We start from the raw sequence: 20,545 nt of genomic DNA on the forward strand, positions 1-20,545 counted from the left end.
GTGCTAGTAAAGTGCTGAGGCCATATTTTCTCTGCAATCTTTCATCATATATTTTGAAAACCAGACAAAATCATTTTTTAGAGACCAATACACGCCTTGCAAATGAGATGTGTCATGATGGTGGCATGGACAAACTTCTCTGAGAGTTCAGACGAGTGGGGCATAACTTGGGTCAGGGGTGTGCAAGGGAGGCGTGGAAAAAGAACATTTTAGATCAGTCTTGAATAAAATTATGGTTGTGTTGCTCATTTAGAGCATAGTGAGGTGAATAATAAGGTACAGCATCAGAAAATTTTATATTATTTTGGTCCCCATGACCTGAGGAATCTCTGATAGAGTGCTATGATTCATTAAATGCACAATAAATATTTTCTGATTATATGAATCTACTAGTACAGTTTGATTTAGTTCTCTTTTGATGGAATAGAAGTTGTAATTGTTCCATAGGGAACAAAGGCTCAGATAAGATCACTACTATTGAGGGATGGGAATGAAGATAAGAAAAAGACATCTTTTAAAACAAAAGATTTTAAAAATCAGTATATAGTGAATGGGATATACTATCCACAGAAATGTTTCTCTTTCAGGAATGATCTGTAATAAATAGTTAACTTTAGTCAGCATTTGCTATTTGTTAGATATTGTGCCAAGCTTTTCACATGCATTTTCCCATTAATGTTCATAACAGACTTATATGGCACTACCAGACACACTAATTTACAAGTGAAGGAAAGCAGGTGTAGTGAGGCACAGACACACAAACTTGATCTATGTCAGAAATGTATTCAACCTTCACTTTTAATCTCAGGAATAATACACTTTGAAGAAGATACTGCCTGGAATATGACAAAGCAATCAACAACAAAAACTTTATTATTTGCATTTTGTTTCTGCTCACCTGAAAAGCATCAGAAACCTGTATTTAGCAGAGAAAAAATGGACATTTTCAAGCAAAGTTCCAACGAGCATTTATCAAAGCCAGTGGAGAAGGGGAGCTTTGTTCTACAACCTGCCCTAGTTTTGTCAATGAGAATATCCCTATTTTATGCATGAGCATAAGATAATCTATATTAATCTATGAAATGCATAGATTAACCAAAAAATCATTAGAAATATCCTATTTCTTTTGCTTATATTTTATTACCAATAAACACTCTGCTTGATGAGTTGGTCACCTTTGTGACTTACTTTTAAATTCTACTCATAAACACTGTCAATTATATTATCAAGCCATATGTTAAATTTTGATTTTGATGGTAAGCACAGTCATATTTCTAACTGCATATTTTTTTGGCATCCAAAATTTAGTTGTTTGAGACCTTGGTTATTTGGGCTGCAAACTACATGCCTAGACAGTACTACAAAGACACAGTTTTTAAATTTTTGGTACTTTTTGACTACCTTTGACCCAAAACACACCATTTCTTAAATTTCTTTTAACTCCTTGAGGTATGAAATATTTCAAATACATAGCAATTATGTATCCCAGCAATGAATTCCCAAAAGTCATTCCTACTGCTCAGTATGTTGATTTTAAGTAAACTACAATAGAAGACAATTTCTATGAATATTTTTAAGTGTTAACTACAGATATCACAACACCTTTTTTTTGTTTTGTTTTTCCGGTAAACTAATCTAACATTAATTGAGTGGCAACTTTTTATGTCTGACCTTGTGCAAGGATTTTTCATTGACAATATTCTATTTCATCGTCACACCAACCCTGGAAGGTAGGTATCACCCTCATTTTTGTCAGAAGAGGAATATGAGGCTCAGAAAGGTTAGGTAGTTTGTCCAGTCACACAGTTGGCAAGAGACAGAGCTGCGACTGAGTCTCAGATTCAAGTCCCTGCTCTCTCTCGGGCGCCGCCCCTAGGGAGGAAGGAGGGAGCAAAAGCAGCAGCAGCCATCCTTCCATTTTCTTCCCTGAGAACCAAGACGTTACCAAGAGAAGGAGCCTGTCCTTTCCCACAGACCGTCCCCTCTCCACCTGGGGAGGATGCAGTCAGTTGAAGAACCGAAACTTAACTATAAAAATAAGTAGCAGGGACAAGACGTCCAGCAGCAAGCGGTTTCGGTGCTGTGGGAAGGTCTTCGCGCCGTTCACAGCTGCTGTGGGAGGGAGCCACGTGGGCCCTGTGGACAAAACGGGGACAGTGGCTGGGCTAAACAGGCCCCTTTTGGGTCGAACAAATTTTAGATCACAACGTCTGGAGCAGGCAGCAACTGCTGTTAGCACGGCCACCACCATCCTCCGTCTGCTTATTTTACCGGTGTTTGTGATCCAACACGGATTCAAAATTGGGAGAGCATACAGGTTTGTGCTTTACGTCCCAGAACTGTCATCTCACCCATCCTACTGTCTCCAAGGCCTACAGACAGGACAGCAGCAAAGAGCAGGCGGTCCCCATCGTCACGTCCAGAGTCACCTTGCCTAGGAGGCGCTGCACCTTCCCCAACTTGCAGATGAGCAGCTTGCCAACCTGACCCTCGGTTAGGGTACAAGCATTCTCTACCAGCCTAGCTTCCAGGTCTTTCTCCTGCTTTATAACCACCATCTGTCCATCCTCGCTCTGCACCGCTGATTTGGTAGGCTCGACATCCAGAGTAGGCGGCTGGCCGGGGAGCCAGTTTTTTTTTTTTTTTTTTTTTTTTTTGCGGTACGCGGGCCTCTCACTGTTGTAGCCTCTCCCGTTGCGGAGCACAGGCTCCGGACGCGCAGGCTCAGCGGCCATGGCTCACGGGCCCAGCCGCTCCGCGGCATGTGGGATCTTCCCGGACTGGGGCACGAACCCACGTCTCCTGCATCGGCAGGCAGACTCTCAACCACTGCGCCACCAGGGAAGCCCCCGGGGAGCCAGTCTTGCAGCTGCAGGAACAGCAGCTCTTCCTCCTGCGTGAGGTTCAGCTTCCTGAAAGCTCTGCCACAGACATATCCTTCGGGAGGCCGGGGGCTTCCTGGCTGCTCTGGGGGGAGCCTTCATCTTGGCCTCCTCCTCTCATCTCGTGGCTCGTCTTTCACTTTCACAGCAGGCCCCTCCCACCTCCATGTCCTCTTCCTTGAGCCAAGGTTTAACATCTGATTCTTCATTCTCTTCCTTAAAAAGCCAGCCCGAGTGAACCAGAAGCAGCTGCACAGGCATATTTCGAGTGTCATTCCTCAGCCCAGGGTCATCGATGAAATCATCCTTCTCCAGCGTGTACAGGATCTGTTCTGTTTCTTCATTCGTCTCCCTCTTGTTCTTTTTGATGTTGATGTTGTGAGAGGTCCCCATGTCCGACACATTCACAGCCTTAGTTCCCCTTTTTCTTCATCATTTCAGCTGGGCCCTGCTCAAAGATGGAGTGGGACCGGAACACTTCTGGGCGTCCCCCACCTTGTCCATGGCCCTCTCGCTGTCGGTCTGTATCCCTTTCACGCTTTTCCTTCTTGACGGTTACTTCTTCCTTGGGCTCTTCCTTGATCTTATGACTGATATTTGGGGTGCAGGTTTTCTTCTTGACTCCCTGAGGGTGAGGTCCCTGGAGTGGATGGAGGGAAGGCGGCCCGGGGTGAGGGGAGGCACCGGCCTCCGCAGGAAAAGACCCCCGTTCCCCAGAGAGGAAGGGTCGGGGCCCTCCCGGGGCGCTGGGCTCGCCTGTGGCGTTTTCTTCATGTTGCCCCAGCGCACCGGGGCTGGAGCTCCGCATCACGCGCATCCCGACTTCACCTCCTAGGCGACCTGCAGCCGGGCCTCAGTGCCGGGGTGGAAGTCCACAACACCTTTTTAAACTAAACCTGAATTAAGTTGAGTATCTTTTCATCTTATTAAAAAACAATAAAAAAAATAAATTATTTTATTTCTATAATTCTTATAGCTTGCTGATTACTCATCAACATTATTAAAATTAAGAGGTTTTTTAACTTATAAAATATATTCTTTGGAAATACATAATATGCTATTATAATGGGTTCTGTGTGGTTATCTACTGCTACCATAATGTTGTGTAACCAACAACCACAAAACCTATATGCTTAAAACAATAAGCTCTTTTAAGTTCATATGTGTGTGTGTTGGCTAGCAGAGCATCTAGTCTCCAAGGGCCTAGAGATACCCACGTGCACGTCTGTGATTAGCAGCAGACAACTAGGTGGTTCTGTTTGTACTGGCTGGACTCAGTAAGGAGGACTAAGCTTTTCCTCACTTGGTTTCTTATTCTTTAGCAGGTTAGCTGGCATTTACTTGTTCTCAAAGTGGAGTCAGAGTAAAAAGAGAACATAGGCAATAAAGGACTCTTGACGTCTTGCTTGGAAATGGAACACTGGCACTTCTTTCATACTCTATTGACCACGACAAGTCACAAAGCCAGCCCACATTAAAAGATTCAGGAAATAAGGTACAACTCTTTTAAAGTTACGATGTTATGTTATCAAAGGAGTAGTTACAGGGAAGCATATAGGATCTGGGACATTTTTGTAACTAATCAAAATTTTTTTCATTAATTTTGGTAGATATTTTAAAATGTATTAATCTTTGAAGAGAAAAAGTAAACTTGTCTCTGACAATCTTAACAATTTTATGTCTGTATGTCTATATTATTTCTACCCTTTTTTTTTTCCTTTCTATAGTTGTTTGGGGATATTTTATTAATCGTATACTAATTGTCAAGTTTGATGCTTAGCTACTTAATTGGCTGCTATTTTTCTTTTCTTATATATTAGCATATTTAAATTCTCATATAATAAAAATTTAGCCTCATCTCATAAGTTTTGAGAAGTAATAATTTTTACATATTTAAGTATATTTTCTAATTTCAAATATGGGTTCTTTCTTATTTGATATAAATTATTGATTTGTGTGTTCTAAATTTTAAAAATACATTTTTAAAAATCTTAACTTTTAGATATTTTCTAACATAATAGCATTGTGTTCAGAGAATGTGAACTGAATCATAACGTAGATGATTCTAACAAACGTGATGTAGAACTAAGTTAGACAGACACAAAAGAATACATACATATGATTCCATTCATACATAAAGTTCAGAAACAAGCAAAACTATTGCTTATCCTTGGGGAGTATGTAGTGACTAGGTAGGGGCGTAAAGGAGTTTTTGAGAATGCTGGTGATATTTTCTTTCTTGATCTAGGTTCTAGTTACAAGGCTGTTGGTAATTTGTGAAAATTTATCAAGCTGTTTATACTTGTGATTTATGCACATTTTTATGTATTTGTTATACTTCTGTAAAAAGCTGGAAATCTCGGTGAACTTGTTTATAGCAGATTAGACAGAGCTGAAGAGAAGATTAGGAGAATAAATATAAATTGAAGGAATTATGAGTTTACAGATTCAAAGAGATAAAAATTATGAACAAGAGGTTACAAGATACACAGAAGAGAGAATTCTACAATTACACATATTCCTTTCTAATGTGTCTTTGTCACTCCTCCCATCAAAGCACAGAGTCTAATCCCTCAAGGCTTGAATCTGGTATGGCCCTGGGACATGCTTTGACCAATATAATGTGGCAAAAGTGACACTGCTTTTATTTTCAAGTCTACTATTTGGAAAGGCTTGCAATCAAGTAGTCCCTAAACTGCAAGGTGCTGCTAGCTCAACTTGTCACACTTCCACAGACTTAGTCAGTAAGGAGACAACCAGACCAAATGGTTTTGCACAGTTTATAACTTCTAGGGTAGCAGGCAGCTTGAACTTCACGCTCTCACTGATCTCTTTTATCTTCCAAGTCCCACAGGGGTGATTCAACATGGGCCTAGGTGAATTCTGAACACACAGCTAATCTGCGTCCAGCTTTGAACCCCCCGATCCCGTAAGGTGATGCTAAAAATCTTGCCTAAACTTTGCTCCAAAGGAGACATTGTGTTTATTACTTTGGAATATAAGAAAGTCTTCCCTGATAACACAGTACTAGCTTGCTATAACCCCTTATACAAACATTCTTAAATTGTCCATAAATGCCTAGCCATGTAGAAATGTGAGGGATTCATGGAGAATTGTCTCTAAACAGCAACTTCTGAATGCTTCTACAATCATTTAAAAAGGACTAGTTTAGCATCTAGAGGGTGAAAGGGCATGTGGAAAATCAGGAGCCATTCCATCTGAGGACTCATAAACAAGTAGAAGGAACTCTCATTTGAATTCAGCTCAAATTGCTGACTCACACATTGTGAGTAAATAGTAAACTAAGTTTTGGGATGTTTCGTTACACAACATTAGATAACTGAAACAAAGATGTTGAGTTAAGAATCATGAAATAAAATATCTCAAAGCATAGCTGGCTACTTTTAAGGATAATCATGGGTTGTTTGGTACAAAATGTTTATCAATAATCTCATTCTTCTTCTAGGACAATTTTTATAAAGATACTTTTTGGAAGCTATTTGGGGAAAAAAATCTATTCCTGTAACTAAAACATTAGCCAGTGGTTCTTTATCATAGGTGGCTAAGTTAAAACTAATGAAACACATTTTTATAGATATCACTATTTTTTTCAATTTTCTTTCAATAAGATTTTGAACCAATGAGAGGTGTTATTAGAATATACCTACCTGCGCAAATACTTGTTAATAGTACCTGCATTTGTTTGATGTAGACCTGGTGAGTTCAACTGAGTTTTTCTTTTGGTTTGTGGTAGAATGAAGTGGAATACTTAAATCTTATCATTATGGAGATTGTTCTTTCATTTATTCAACAACCATGCACTGTTCACAGTGAGCGAGTTATGTCAGATGAAAACTGAAGAGCCCACAAGACCCTCCTCTGCCTCTATGGTCTTGCCTTCATTGTAATTCCCCTTTGTCACAAATATTAGCCTCCTTACTGTTCTTTAGTGACAGAAGTTTGTCTCTTTTTCCTGGAAAAGTGCTTCAATGTAACTATACGCCAGGCTTCCTTTCATCTTTCAGCCCTTTGGTCAAATATCACTCTATCAGCAACTAACTCCTTGAACACACAGTTTAACCTGCATCACTCCCTATGACAAGTTCACATTTTTTCCCACAGCACTATATCACCATTAACAGACAGTTAAAAAAAAATAGTTTTCTTTTTTTGTTGTTGGTTTGTTTTTCTTTATTATCTGTCTTTTCCCTGAAAACAAGCTTCAAAGAGGCATGGGTTTTTGTTTTGATTACTATAATTTTCTTAGTACTTGGAACAGTTCCTAATTCATAACAGGTACACAAAAATGTTTGTTGATTGAATGAATACATGAATTAATAGTGTACAATCAGCCTCTGGTTTCTAAAAAGAATCCCCAACACCGTGGCAGCTTATAATAAAGCTTTATTTATCACATTGGCTAGGGGCTCTGATCCATGTTTCCTCACTCTAGGACCTGGTGGAGCCTCCGCCATCAGACACATTGCCTGCCAATATGGCAAGGAAACAGGGATTAAGCCAACCTCACACTGGTTTTAGGCTCTCCCACTGAGAAGTGATAAATAGAAAATTCAATCACATTTCACTGTCCACAGGTAGGTAGGTTGTAGCTACCATGTGCCAAAAAAGACAGGCTGTGATAATGGCAGAGATGGTATTTGTATAGAGTCGTTAGGGAAGGCCTCTGAGAGAGAATAATATTTGAACTGAGCTCAAATTTCTTCCTAGAGACCAACAACTATGGTATTCTAAAACATGATTTAGATCTCAGTTCTATGTTATTTGTCAAAAATTAATAGAGCTATCCTGCTATCCTTACCTCTTAGTGTTACTGCATTAAATGAGATATTTCATATAGAGCACTTAACACAGTGTCTGGAAATTAGCAAATGCTCAAAAATGCTATCCATTACTAATCATTATCACTGACATTTAAAATCATTTTGAATTAAATGGCAAGTGTTCCTGAAAACAATTAAATATGAAAGTATATCTAAAGGGAGTACATCAGTGCTAGGTGGATTTTGTCATAAAGAGGACCATCCATGCTTGTGGGATGATCTCGTAAGAGGTAAGTTTTGAATCATGTTTGGTTTAAACACTGGCTACACACTGATCGGCATGTAAGGTGGGTAATACTCTTGAACTCAGAGCAACGATGGGAGAATATATGAAATATATTGAAGCAAGTGATTTCTCAAACACCAAGCAACTAAGCCCTGACAGAAATACAGGATCAAATTCGTATTCATAATTTATGTTTTATAACCCATCTACTACCAATAGTATCCTGAGGTATTAGTAGAAATATATTGCTCAGTAATAATAGTTAATGCTAGAGACAGAGAAGGTCAACAAAGTGTTATCCTTGATTACTTTGAAGCAGATGACAAATTTTAAGAAGATGGTCATGCATGGTCATGTACTATAACCTGGAATGCTTTGAAAAAGATTAATACGGTAATATCACTAATTGTATAATGCCAAAGCACTGACCACTAAAGAGGAGGGAAAAATCACTGGTATTGGATTACAGGAGGAAAACCCTGTAAAGATAGTTTGGAGGCAACTTTGACATGATGCATTTACAGTGGAGAAAGGTGACGATGAATTCACACACAAAAACAAATAAATAGAAGTAAAATTCTCTATAACATTCTGTGCCTCCTATATTGTTTTATCCTCAATAATCAAAGTTAAGATAATTAGGCATGCTAGTTAAACACATAGTACTTATTAATAGAGTAATTACCATAGATTTCCACATTAAGATAAGAGTGTATATCTTAATACATGATTTATTATTCAAGGACACTATGTTCTTTAACTCTTTATTATAACTCATGAGGATTGCTAGAATTTAGCTCATAGAATTACTGGAAAGCCTACTTGAAGTTGTGCTGTACAAAAAAGAGTTAAGAAGATAGAGGAATAAGATCCAATATGGTTGCTTATAATCATATGATACCAATTAGTGTTTCACTAACACTGATATTAAGAAGCACAGTGTGACTTACATTTCCATTTTCACTTAACACTTTTTATCTAGGTGTTTAGTTGTTCATGGGTATGAGAATTCATTTTGCCATTCACCGAGATCTCAGTTGGCGCTCTGACATTCCTGACTTATCAGTGCTTTTTCCACTTCAAGAAAAAAAAATTACCATTCCTCAAGGCACTAAATTACTTTTAGTATTACAATTTCTAGTCCTTTGTCTCTCCTTGATCCTCTGACATTTTTTATGTCTCCTCTTGTAGTGCACTTAAGCAGAGCTATTTTGATTAAATAACTCCCCAGAGGACTGAGATTATAATACAATAGTCTTCCAAATAGGTTATTCTTGAGTACATATTGCCATTATACAGTACAGATATAACATCAGTATTTCATAAATGCATGTTTCTATGAAATCTGCCAAGTAGATGAATATCTATTTCATTGTTCCTGACATCACTGAGTTATAAATAATAAAGTGAAGCTCAAATTGTTTATTTGCAATGGAACAGCTCTGAGAAAAATTTCAGCTATCAATGATGTAGCAACCTCTAGAAAAGACAGGAACTTTAAAATTACAGTGAACACTATCTGAAATAATTCCCCTTAAATTGGAAAATTGCTCAAAATTTCCATAAATCAATTTTCCAAATCCAATAGAATTAAAATGAGTGGTGAGTACATTCTTATTTAATTCACTTTTTTTTTTTAGAGTCAATCCGCTTCAGTGTTTTGGAGTTAAGATAGCATTAGATGGGTGAAGTAATTACTAATTAGCATGGTTTCAGCAGGGCAGACTTTTCACTACTAGTCAGATTCTTTACTCTTCTGAGAAATTGGTTTGCACTTTTTTAGAACAGCTCCCAGGAAAAGGACTCTTTCTTCTTTATGTCAAATGATCACTATCATTACACACTTGGAAAATTTCAAACATTGAAGTAAAACATGGGACAATTTAATTAAATCTTAAGAATTGGACTTCTTATGTAAAATACAGCCAAAAATAGAATTTTTATCAGTGTGATTAACTATCAATCTCTTCCATCTTTTCACGTAGTTAGCCTTTTAGTAAAGACCATTGTATGTTAAATCTTTAGTACATAGAAGGCCAATGAAGCCTGATTCAGTTTTAAAGTTCCCATTTCATATAGCTATCTTACTCCCCTGGTCTCAGAAAAATTTAAATATTCTTAAAAAAATTTTTTTGACAGATTAAAAAGTAAGCAAAGCTACAAAGTTTCAGTTATGAAAGAAGATTAGTCCTGGAGATCTAATGGACAACAATGTGACTATATTAACAATATTGTACTATACCCTTGAAATCTGCTAAGAGGGTAGATCTTTAGATCACCACACACAAAAAGTAAGAAAATAGTAACTATGTGACTTATGAGTATGTTAATTAGCAAAATAGTGGTGAATATTTTACAATATATATGCATATCAAATCATCAAGTTGTACACTTAACCATATACAATGTTTAACTGTCAATTATACCTCAATAAATCTAGAAAAAATTTGAAGTATGCAAAGCTGTAAATCAGTGACAAAGTACAAAAAACATATTTCTTTGAGGAACAAATCACTCAGAAACTATTTTGTAATGTATATTTTCTCAAAATGCTTCCTTTTGAAAAACGAAAGTCCACATATTCTTTTTAGCTTATTAATTTGAGCACAACCTGGTTGTTAATTTTGAGAGATTTAATAAACTTTGGTAAGAGGTTAGGAACTTAGATTTGTTTATTTTATATCTTCTTCTTGGGTTAGCGCTAACAACAGAAAACAAAGAGAATGACAACAGAATTGTAGAGCTAGTTGAAGGAAATAAAAACATATTTTCTATTATTTAGCCAGTTAAAGCTAAGAGTAAAATTTAGAGGTTGATTTTTCTCGCTATTTTCTTTTACCTAAAACTAACAAGTTAATCATGGTTAGGTATCTATCTAGGTTTTTTTTGTATGGAGGGTATACTTTGCTTATTAAATAATGCAGTTCCAAATTTTTATCAATTTAGGGAAGAGGAAGGGTGCAAGCCCTCTGATTTTCCCACTGAAACATATCCCAAGTACATTTAACTAAAAAGACATTTGAAATGTACACTTAGTTTCTAGAATTTCCTGAGCTGTAACTCTATATTAACAATGAATAAGATCAATGATAAGATGGAGAAAGTAGTTGCTTCAAGGATAAAATTCTCTTTTTTTTTGGAAAAAAATATTTAAAAGAGAAGGCTGCTGTATCCTGCTTCATCTCTACTGACAGGCCAATAGTGAAACCGATTTACTTCACTTTCACCAATCCTTCATCATTTTCCCTGTGATCTCACAGCTATTACAGTCTCTTTTGACATGACCAAACAAGAACACTGAAAAAGAACATTTACTATATATCTAAATTAATGAAACCAGGGGTAGAAAAAGAAGCACTGTGCCACTTGAGATATTTTTGCTCTCATAAAAGACAGAGGTGCTCATGAGGTCAAGAGCTCTTTTGGTTATAACTTCCAAGCATTCTAGCAATAAGAAAAAAAAAGTTCTGTATTTTACTGGACTTCTTAAAATTCTTCTTTTTTTCTTTTTCACTATCCTATTTGTAGCACTCTTGAAAATACAATAGACACAAAAAATCAACTTTCATGTTTCTCTTGGCTGAATATAAAAATTCTGAATATTTTCACAAAATCTCTTATTTTTCATTTTGCTGTCAGCTTTCGTAAAATAAATATTGAAAAATTCTGCACAATAGTATATGTTTCAAGTATATTTTACACTTTTATATGGAAATGCTTTCTCTTTTTTACTAATTTATTTCATACTATTAATAAAATATGTCAAGATAAATAAGAAAAATGTGTAGAGAATGACATTAAAATTCATATAAGTTTGAGATAGTTATCATTTGATATTTCCATTGTCATTGTTCATTGCATGTTACTTTTAATCTTAGGTAAAATTATCTAATAAAATTTTGTTCTCTCTATAAAATATGTAAAAGCATTAATTTTACAGCATAATTATTTTAATACACTCAAATTGCAATCCCAGAGTGTTCAAAATTGTAGTATATTTATTCCAGAGATGTGACTTCAAGGTTTTTAATCTATTTGGGTTTAAAAAAATCTGTACCTTCAAATATTACTAAGAATATACAAAGTTAAAAGTGAAAATCAAAGTCAGGGATAGAATCTAAAGTTACTTTACCCAAGTATCCTTTGATCTAAATAAATTTGAGGTGAAAATTTCATTTCTTAGGGAAAAGAGTTCAAGGATGTTCCATGCCTTGAGAATATCATTTTGATACTAATTGTTCGTAGATTGTTTTTATTTCCCCTCATTCTTCATCTACCTTCTTTTTTGATTCTGAATATATGGTATGTATTCAATTAAAGCAGAGTTATGTAAAATAATCCACTTTTCAGAAGAACTAATGTTTCATAAATGACTACATTTATTAGTTCCTGTCACACTCAGAATCTTTCCTCATAAGTGAACACTCATAGCATGTAAAACTATTTAGCAAGACGACCATCACAATATTATCATTGTTGTCATTCTTATAAAACTATTATAATAATATTGCAATATACTTAACAATTACAAAAATAATCACATCATATATGTCCATATTCTGAGTGAAATAACTCATTTTTCTGCATATTTCCTTTCAGTCTCTGCTCATATGCATGGTTTTCATTGTCACTTCTACTTAATACTTTTGTTTGCATGTTATATTTGACCACAGTCATTTTTTCCCTGGTTTCCAATTCCTATTCCTGGCATACTGATCTTTCAGTATTAAGGCTACTACTGATGAGTATGGCTCTGCTCATTGGGAGAACTCATAACTGCCTGGCCAGCCTCAGAGCAGCAGAATTTTTTCCTCCCATGTAAGTGACTACTGACATGCTCTACTGCTCTCCAGTTCAGGGTAAATTGTGGCCCACTGATGTTGACGGGTAGCAAAATATGCCACTTTGGCATATTGATTATTTTGAGCTGTAGGCAGTTAAAAACCAGCAAATGCAGGGAGAGTCTTTCTCTGAACTCTCCTTATCTGCCTAAAGACAAATCCTCCAGAAAGAACTCAAGTTGTCTTAAATCCTCTCCCGGGAGTTTCATCAACCAAGAAAGATTGATTTCTCATCAGCTAGAAGTTGATACCACACCCAGACAAACTTTGTCACAAACTATCACATCTCTCATCTATTCTTCTAAGGGCCCATTCAACTTTCCTAAAAACCATTTTCTCTCCCTCAAGAGACCTACATCCCCCCTCCTCTTTCCAGAATAAGATGGTAATTAAGCCTGAATTCTAAGCCACCTCTTTGACTTACTCATTTTTTCTGGGTATTTCCTATGCATACATGAGGTATACATGTTAATAAATGTCTGTTTCTTTTTCTCTTGTTAATCTGTTTTTCATTAGAGGGCTCTTGGCTAAGAAGTCAGATGTTAGAGGGAAAAATATTTTTCCTTCCCTACACTATGTGTAAAATTATTACTTCCCTTGTTCTAATATCCTATATAACCACTGTCTTCTGGTATTATCTTCAAGGAAGTACATAAAAATCAAAACTATTTTTCTATTTCTTATAATAATAAAAATCTTAAATTGAATTTAAAAATACCATTTACAGGGCTTCCCTGGTGGCACAGTGGTTGAGAGTCCACCTGCCAACGCAGGGGACACGGGTTCGTGACCCGGTCCAGGAACATCCCACATGCCGCAGAGCGGCCGGGCCCGTGAGCCATGGCCACTGAGCCTGCGCGTCCGGAGCCTGTGCTCCGCAATGGGGGATGCCACAACAGTGAGAGGCCTGCATACCGCAAAAAGAAAAACAAAAATACCATTTACAAAAGCATCAAAACTATGAAATAGTTCATTTAGGGGTAAATCTGGTAAAATATGTTTTTGAATGTGAATGAACTATATACCAAAAACTACAAACTATTGCTGAGAAAAATTAAAATAAACGGAAACAGCTTTTTCATGGGTTGGAAGACTAAGTATTCTTAAGATGTCAATTCTCCTCAGATTTATCTATACATAGAATTCCCAATCAAAATCCCAACAGGCATTTTTGTAGAAATTGAAAAAACAACTCTAAAATTCAGAATCAGCCAAAATACAGAAATTAAAATCTCTAAAATAGCCAAAATGACATTGAAATAAAACAGAGTTGGAAGTTTAACAGAACCTAATTTTGACACATATTATAAAGCTACAGTAATCAAAGTGTAGTAGTGATGTCAAGATAAAAAGATCAATGGAACAGAGTACTCAGAAATAGACCCACACAGGCTTATTTCAAATTTTGTATTTAAACCTTTGACAACTGATTTTTATTAAAGGCAAAATGGTAACTCATTGAGCAAGACTAGTCTTTTCCACAAACAATGCTCAAACATTTGGATAATCATTTGTAAAACTATGAACTTTAATCCAAATTTCACACTATTATAAAATTAACTCAGTGGATCATAGACCTAGATGTAAAACCTAAAGCTATAAAACTTGTAGGAAAAAACACAGAAGAAAATCTTTGTAATCTTGGATTATGGAAAGATTTCTTAGCCAAGACACCAAAAGCACAATCCATTTTTCAACAACAACAACAACAACAACAGAAAAGAGAAAGACAGAGAGAGAGAAAATAAGAATGTCTGCTCTTTAAAAGACACTATTAAAAGAGTGAAAAGGCCAACCACTGACTGGGTGAAAATTTTTGCGAAGCATATATTGGATAAATAAATTTTATCTAAAATATATAAAAAAAAATTTAATAATCTCAAAAACCAACTCAATAAAAATGGCCAAATATTTAATATTTAATTTAATATTTACACAGAAACCTTACCAAAGGAAAATCTTACCAAAGGAAAATATTGGTTAGAGTTTAATCAAAGAAGCAGTACACTATATTCTGGGTACTTCAGGTGGTTTTAATTTGTTTCTGTCATCTTCTGTCTAAAGAGCTGGCTCATTAGTTAATAAGAGCTTACTAAATTTTTAATTCATATAAATATCTGTACTTCTATTAGGCATTTTTGGAGACCATGGTTAGATGGGAAAAATAAAACAAAACTTGATTTTATTACAATACTACAGTACCATGTTTACATTCATTTATACAGTTTAATTAAATCTCCCTTAGTTTTATTGCCAACATAAGCACTTTTGCGTTGCAGTGGCCAAACATAAAGCAAGATATTTAGCAAAATTACAAAGTGGGGAGTATTTGCTGCTCACAGCTGGATAGTTGATCAATAGCCTTTTAAATTAAATCTGATTTTTAAAATTGCCATTATTCCCTTTCTTCATCAATTTTGCTTAAATAAATTTTAGTCATTTAGGAACACAAAATGCTGAATGGTTCCCAGTGTTTTATTTAGCACAGATCTTAAGCTTTCGGGAGGGATTTTATTTTCTTATTCCAGATATTATCATGTTGATGCTATTTGTCATGTACCAAAACTGAACAGCTTAGTGTTTTATAAAGCCAACCCTTTCTATCAATCATTCTGAAAGAGCAATAAGATTAACACTACAGGCTTCACATTATTGATTATTCTTAAAGTTATGACTCCAAAAGTTCAATGTGATAACATAACCCTATTTCACCAATCAAAATGTTGAAGAAGAAAAGTTACCACTTTTATCAACTCATCAAACAAATTTTGGCATAGCCAAAGTACATATGTTAATTCAATATATTGTTTTTCAAAATTTCTAATATATTTTGGAATTGGAAAACTATTAAAATTTAAATTGTATTTAGTTTTTTCTTTATTTCAATTTTATTTACTTTCTTCTCTATAATGTAGTAGTAAGAAAGAGTATCATAATACTACTTTACTTCAATTGGTATAAGATATTCAAAATTAATCACAAATTTAAATTTTAAACCTCTAAGCCATGTTCACCCAAAATATTTGAATTAGTGGCATGGTATCATCCTTTCTGTCTACTACATACACTTACACATACAATGCAAAATCTGCAGAACAAACACTCCAGGTATTTTCATTATTATTAATAAAAATTTAATGTTCTGTAACCACATCAGTAATGTGTTGTCCGCCTGTAACAAAAGAATTATGAAACACAATCCTTTTACACATATAGGCAAATTCAAGATTATTCTTCAAACATTTGGATATCAAAAAAAACATTTTTGGAAAAAGTTAAAAAGACCAACATAAGTTGCCATCTTATCTTCTAAAATTTTGTGAAGGACATACAAACAAAATATTACTGTTCATTAGTACAACTACTTGATAAAAGCAATAGAAAGATGTTTGTCAAAGCGTACAAACTTCCATTTATAAGATGAACAAGTTCTGGGAATGTAATTTACAGCATGGTGACTACAGTTAACAATACTGTGAGAGAGTAGATCTTAAATGCTCTCATCACTCACACAAAAATAATAAGGTAAATATGTGAGGTGGTAGATTTAATTAGCCTTATTGTGGTAATCATTTTGCAATGTATCAAATCATCAGGTTGTACACATTAAATGTACACAATGTTACATGTCAATTATATCTCAATAAAACTGGGGAAAAAAGGAATAGAGGACTGCTAAACCAAACAAGTGAGAAGACTACAATTTTTAAAAATAAATTGTTTTATTTAAAATTCACCTCATTGTCCTTATTCTCCTTTCTCAGCATACTTAAATAAACAAAACAAAGGAACAAAGTAACAAATATATTGCCATTGATCAGCACAGCTTTTAGACCAGCAAATGAACCATCGAGATCCATACATTTGGGCTTCCCTGGTGGCGCAGTGGTTGAGAGTCCGCCTGCCGATGCAGGGGACACGGATTCGTGTCCCGGTCCGGGAAGATCCCACATGCCGGGGAGCGGCTGAGCCCGTGAGCCATGGCCACTGAGCCTGCACATCCGGAGCCTGTGCTCCGCAACGGGAGAAGCCACAATAGTAAGAGGCCCGCGTACCGTCAAAAAAAAAAAAAAAAAAAAAAGAACCATACATTTACCCTCCAATCACAACTTACCGAATGCAGTCAAAGCCTGATCCAGATAAGCATTCCCCACGTTGCCCTCCTTTTACAGATTCTAAATTGCACAGGTGTCCATTGTAAAGTTATGTTACTGACTCGATTTAATTCCTTTTTCATTGAGTGGTTCTAGTTTCACAGAAGTAAGCACAGTCATCTCTCCCTATCCTTTTCTGCGGTGCTAGATTCCAGGAAGCCAGAGGATACCAAAATCCTTGAACGCTCCAGTCGGTTCTTCCTATCCTATCTACAGGTTCCAGATCCACAGATTCAACCAACCCCAGGTCATGTAGTATTTTCCATTCTAGGTTAGTTGAATCTGCGCCTTGGAAACCCAGAAGATTTGAAACCCGTGGATAAGGAGGGCTGACCGAACTCATCTGCATGTTAGACCATCTTTACATGTTCTTTACGTTTGTGTTATTTCGCATAGCTGGAGGTAAAAATTACAGAACATGGAAAGTCACTCTAACAATTAAAATATACATTATGCATTACATCATCTTTTCTTTGACTCTATTTCTCATTCTGACTTTTATATTTTTATTACAGTTAAAAATAACACTTCCTTCCTGATTTGCATTTATGAGAACATCCATTGTGAATAGAAGAAATACGTCTGTGACTTTTCTACTTTGGAGCTGGAAGGAACTTTATAAACATTAAATAATTAATTCTCACAACACTCAAGGCAAAGTTTAATATTCTCATTTTATAACCAGGGAAATGAGAACAGAATGCTAAAGTTATTTGCTGAATGCATTAAAGTGGTTGCCAGGCCTAGGCTGAGCACTTGTATTGTGAGCCCAGATTTGTAGATGCTATAAATAAACTAGATGTTAGAAGGATTACAGAATATTATTTACAATTAATATGTTCAGAGTTCTTGAAAGGATTATATCTTTTGCTTTGTATAAGCTTCTGAGTAACATGGTCTAACTTTTTGAAGGAATTGCAACATCAGTAAATTTCGTTAGTAGTGACACAAACCATAGGGTCTTTTCATTTAGTTCAAGCCTCTCCTTGTATTTTTGGCATAAATATGTGATTTTTGAGCTGAATTTTATATTTCACTGAATTCAACAGCCCATGACTTGTGTTTTACTTTTCACATTCACAGAAGTAACTTGAGTTACTTGAATAAAGCTCACATAAGTGATAGGAAAAAAAAAAAAAAAAACTACCGTGTACCAAAATTTGTCATTAGAAAGAAACAAATTTCCTTATAAAACTGATTTTCTTTCCACTCAGTGTAGCTGTGCTTATGGGAATAGATGGGGAGAACGTCTTAATAATGTGAAACTCATGTCAAAAACAGTTTACTCCATGCTGTCTTAAGCAGATGTAAAAGCTACTTTAAATGAGAAGCTAATACAGAGCCTGAAGTTCAGAAAACGTTTCTCATCTTTTTCATACCTCACATAGTTGATCAAGGATAGAGATTCCATTTAAAAAAAGAGAAAAAAGAAAGGTAATAAAAGGAGCTTAAATTACAGGTGGACTGGATTCCTGAGTTTTCTCATATAAGATCAAAGCACTGTTTATTTCCAACTTTTCTCTCTATGCCATAACAGAGGGTGAATGAAATGAAGGAATCTTTGATGTCAGAGAAAATAAAATGTAAACTGAGCTTTTGGACTCCAAACTTTGAAAAAAATCAGCTATTTCTCTTCCATTTCTAAATATCCTTCTATTATTCTGATACATAAGTATATGTCTTTCTGATGATGACTATAGGTATATTTAGATTATGATAATGAATTAATCTAATTTATGGGCAAAGATTTAAGAACAGGGTTTTGCAGGCATTGTCTTAGCTTTTAAAGCTAAACAAGGACTTTTTTCTTAAAGAAAACATGTTTATATTAGTGAAAGCTTTATTTGCTCTATTGCTTTTGCTTCAAATTCAGAACACTTGCTGCCATTTCACTTTAAAGAGTGTTTAAGAGGTTTTCTAGAGTTTTTTTTCAGCTGTTGATTTTTTTTTAATCTCTAAACTCCTACCACTTTGTTACAAGAAGATGAATCTTAAAAGTGCAGAGCAATAAAATTTCAAGTTGAAAGAGACAAAGTTTGAAAAGAAATATTTTCTTAAAGGAAGTTTATTATGATTTGCAAAGAAAAACAGCTCAATTTTATCTCGACCTTTGGTTGGACTTCTAGATGATCCTACAGGTGCCTTCAAGTTCAAATATCTTAAAAATCGTATAATACTAACATTATAACTCTAACATAATTCTATTTTTAAAAGTAAAAACCCTTTTAAAATTACTGATATTCACAGTAAAAACTGATATTCTGAACCTTAATTCCAACCAGAAATGTGAGTACAGAAAGAGAACATGTATCATTTTATAATTTTGTAGTATGAAGCCTGTTTTTATTCCTACCTTATGGAATAAACATTCAGTACATGTATGTCTACAATACATATAATTTTAAATTAGTTAAGTGGCCAAGTATGGAATGTATAAAAAGAGGCAATCTCACTGTTGGAAATGTGTTTACTCTAAAATAACTAAATAACAAAGATTCTATCCTGAAATGTTTTCCAAAGGCATAATAATAATTCAATTTGTTATTTTCATAATCACTCCTGAATTAAGAATTCACAGACATATTAAACAATCATATAGGGCATAATTAAGTATTTATCACACAGTAAATAAATTTATCCATTTTGTATGAAACCACAACTGAATTTTTATCTAATAAATTTAATCTTATTTAGTACTCAAATATTGTTTTCCAATTCTACCTTAAAAAACTTAATGAGATCAACATTGCATGAAACAAATTAAAATTGCACATACCATGTGTAATTTTAGAGGTGACACAGTTTTCCATGGTGGGGGGAGATGATATTAATTAATTAATCAGCAATTTAAAATTCTTTCCTCTCTACACTACCTCCAAGTAATTAACAAACTACATCTTATGGGATACATAGTAATAATGTTTACTAGTGCACAATTCAAAAAAAATTTTATGGTAGTTAATTCGGTAAAATAATTAGTAAAAGCATTTGATTTCCCCTTTGAAATAGATAAACTCAGTAGTTGATTTATTTTAAACTGTCCTAGATAAATTATATTTTATATTCCAATCTCAATGCATTGGCAAAATTTTCTGGAAGCATTGTTTTGAGAAGACTGTGAAACTTACCTTGACTCAATATAAAAGAATAGCATGATAGAAGTGCTATCTTTTCAAAGTAAAAGTAGAAAATTTATGGCATATAAATCATACGTATGCTATTTCAAACTTGAGTCTAGTATATAAATACTGAGTTAATGATTAACAAATGAAGCAAAAATATTCCTCCACATAGCAACTTATTATTTGACTGTACGTTATTTGCCATATGGTTTATATATTGAAACTTGCCAAGTAAGAGATTGATGTTTAATAAATAATTCCATGTACTCTGCAGAGTTGCATATCCAGTACTATACTTTAAAATTATGATTTCCTGTTGACATTTAATTGTTCAATTTACATGCTTCTCCCTTTAAAAATAACCAGCTTCTAAACTATGGGGGGAGGAGAGGAGATTGAGAATGGAGAAGGCCTTTTTATGATCTTTTCCTCACAAAGTAAAAGTACAGTACTCTGGGACACATTGATTATCTATTTAT

The 20,545-nt window shown here is 34.9% G+C and overlaps 1 pseudogene; it reads right to left on the reverse strand.

The window, feature by feature from the left end:
• Window positions 1-2,267: 2,267 nt before the first annotated feature.
• On the reverse strand, window positions 2,268-3,318 carry LOC115865924 (DNA-directed RNA polymerase III subunit RPC4-like; annotated as a pseudogene).
• Between the last annotated feature and the right edge of the window lie 17,227 nt (window positions 3,319-20,545).

This window comes from Globicephala melas, chromosome 5 (genome assembly GCF_963455315.2).
Source record: "Globicephala melas chromosome 5, mGloMel1.2, whole genome shotgun sequence".
NCBI lineage: Eukaryota > Metazoa > Chordata > Mammalia > Artiodactyla > Delphinidae > Globicephala > Globicephala melas.